This window comes from Agelaius phoeniceus, chromosome W, assembly GCF_051311805.1.
Source record: "Agelaius phoeniceus isolate bAgePho1 chromosome W, bAgePho1.hap1, whole genome shotgun sequence".
Lineage (NCBI taxonomy): Eukaryota > Metazoa > Chordata > Aves > Passeriformes > Icteridae > Agelaius > Agelaius phoeniceus.
The window spans coordinates 1174540-1177500 of record NC_135301.1 but is presented as its reverse complement, the minus strand read 5'-3'; the positions used below and the strand labels follow the sequence as shown (position 1 = coordinate 1177500).

General features: G+C 41.9%; 1 long non-coding RNA gene across 1 annotated transcript in view; it reads left to right on the top strand.

The window, feature by feature from the left end:
* The window catches only part of LOC143696592 (uncharacterized), a 3737-nt gene extending 1478 nt beyond the window's left edge, over positions 1-2259 (top strand). Inside the window, exons 3-5 of the long non-coding RNA XR_013185989.1 lie at positions 298-361; positions 1004-1079; positions 1853-2259. This is a non-coding gene — a long non-coding RNA (uncharacterized LOC143696592). The remainder of the gene's footprint in view (positions 1-297; positions 362-1003; positions 1080-1852) is intronic.
* The last annotated feature ends 702 nt before the right edge of the window (positions 2260-2961 follow it).

The window sequence follows — 2961 nt, the reverse complement described above, 5'->3', positions numbered from 1 at the left end:
TGTGGAGCCAAAGTGAAGGGTGATGGAACAGAGCCCCTGTGCTTTAGAAGGAAATCAATTTCAACCTGATCTCCACCCTGAGTCTCCCTAATTTCTGTTTTTAAAATGCAAACTCAGTTTAGGAAGTGTTGGGAGTTAGTATTTTGGGGAAGAAATGGCAGTTGCACAAACCGTTCCATTTCCCAGAGGCTCTGGGAAGGATTCATTTTGTAAGCGCTGTAACTGCCATCGGTTGGGGGTTCGGGGTTGGAATGTGCACTTGCCCTCCTATAAAGCACTCGTTCATTTGCATTTCAGTGCCAGGAGTCTGGAGAAACTGGAGAAGAGCCCAAGAGACATTTTTCATCCTGAGATACAAAAGGTAGGAAGTGACTTTTTTTGGTTTGGTTCTTTTTCTTTATGATTTCCTGGAAATAGAAGTAATTAAGTATAGATACCAATGGTTTGTTTCTTCCAGTAGTTAATAAGAATAATAATAATAATAATCTAATACTACTTAAACTGTCTCTTTATCCATTGAGCTGGCCATTTCAAATCCAAACTTCTAAACACCAATAAAACCATCATCCTTGTAGAATCTTTAATAGGAGGGGGCTAAAGATGCTGTTTTTGTTGACAGGATGTATTGGTTCTTGAAGGGCAAGAGGTGAGTACAAGCCTAACTACTTCTTGCTCACAGACCCGTCCGGTGAATACGGCTTTGTATTTGGATGGGCTTTTGATGACTTCTAAATCAATTGCTCGTTACAGTAAAAAGAAGTCATGTTTTTTTGAACCTGACAGCAAAAATAACTTGAAGCACCAACTTAATCATAATTGATCACCCATCTCAGTTAATGATTTTATGCTATACTATCAAAGTTTAAAGGTAAATTATTGTGTAGTAGGAGAAGGTATAAAATGTATGTTCTAATGCGTAGGATGTAGGCAAAGATTAGAGGAAACAAATTTTTATGTCTTCTGTTTGACTGTTCACCAAATAATATTTGGTTTTATTTTCCAGGGATTGGTGAATTTTAAATTTGGAGTCCTCTGTGCTAAGGATGGTCAGCTTACAGGTGATGAAATGTTCAGTCATGGTGAGGTTTTCACCTTCTCCTTAATTGTTTTGCTCATCTGAAAAAAAAAAAAAAAAAAAAAAGGTATGTTTATTATTTGTTACCCCGTTCTGTCCGTTTCCTCAGTATTTGCTGGAGCTCTGCTTACCCAAGCTTTGGGTAAAACAAGCTTTGGGTTCCTTCTGTCCCACTGGGTGTTGCCCAGTTTGGTTGCATCTGGTGAAATTCACCCTGAGCCCTTACAGAACCAGCTCAAACCACGTGAGAGCCATTCGCAGCTCTCTCAGGACACCCGGAGGAGGATGGGTGACGTTTCTGAGCATCTGGCAAGTGTACTTCTATCAAAACTCGGCCTGTGCAATTTCTGGGGAAAACCCTTCTGTATCCTGAAGGGTTCCTCAAAGTCTGTTGAGGATCCGGTTAGCAGTTGCTCACCTGGATGGTTCCAGCTCCTCAAGCTAACACTGGTACTCTTGCCATGTAGTTTAGATCTATTGTAGTTTTGTTATTTTGCAAGATTTTACGTCTTTGGACAATAATGTGCATTTCACTCTTTGGAACCTCTTGGATCATTCTTTGGTGCAGCACCACCTAATGGGACACTTGGCTGCTGTGCTGAAGGGCTTGGTTACTGGAATTGTAAATCCCGGAGAGTTTGTAAGTCTTCTGTCCCCAGGGAGGTGTCACGCTTTGTTCACCGTTGCTCTGTTTGTCGGGTGCTGCTTCTCGTCGGAGGTATTAACTTCAAACTGCCCTGTTCTTTTTTTAACTTTTTTTCCTGGTTCTCTCCGTAGGGCAGGGAAGGACTCTCGTATCCCGGTCGTCAGACTCAGCGCTGCCCGAGAAGATACAGAGACTGTAAAAATCATAAGGAGCAGCTAGGACTGCAGAGGAAACAAACTGGAGAGAACAAAAGGTGATATTGTTCTCCTTAGCCTGGATTAGAAACATCGACTGCGCTTTGATGCCGGTGGCTGCCAGGGGCTCGTTAGGTCTCTTTAGGCAGGTGTAGGTGTTCACTTGTAGGTTCTATTTTTTGGCAAAGGACCACGAGAGAAGTTTATTTATAGATCCAAATAAACATTCATCTTATCTGAACATAACCTGTCATCCCCTTTCTGACATTAAGGACTCCTGTATAAATACTTGGGGGGGTTTTCTTTGTCATTTCTGAATGGTTCCATTTTGCCGGATACTTGAACGAGTCTGAGGTGGTTTAATTGCATACTGCTTCCTTGAAATTCTGTTGGTCTCTGCTTGGAACCCTTCTTGTACTGCTTAATGAAAGACTTCTGATGGTGTTTTCTTGCCTGTTTGTGGTTAAGGTCATGCTCTGATGCATTTACAGAAGCCATGGCAGGAGAGAGTCAGCTGCTGGAGAAGAGGAGACAGTATTATCCCTGTGCAGCACGGAACTGTGCCACTGCTGTGTCATCAGCTGTGTCTGCACTGAAAGTAGCCACCTTCACTTGTAGGTAGCTCCTTGGTGCTTTAGGACACGCTGAGGGATTTATTCCTTTTGGGATCCACGATGAGAATTCCCAAGAGAGGTAGTAGTAATAAGGTCTGAGATTGGAAAAAAGCCTGTGTCCTTGGAATGTTGTTGTTGTCGTCAAAAGTTAATTTTTCCTTCTTTCTTAGCCGGTAGTCAGCTTTTTGCTTTATTTTTTGTGGTATCAGTATTTGATTGTTTAAAAAATTGCTTCAAAAGAACTGCAGTGGCTGGCCACCAGGACCTTGTTCCGATTTGCCTATTTGCTTGTAGCTAAAATGTTTCCATATTGTTTATCATTCTATTGAAGAAACTGCTGCCCAGGCAACTAAGAACTGAACATCTATCTGTCTAGGACACGGGGAGAGGATTTAGGTCATGTCTTTGTTTCCAGAAAAAAGTTCCAGTGTA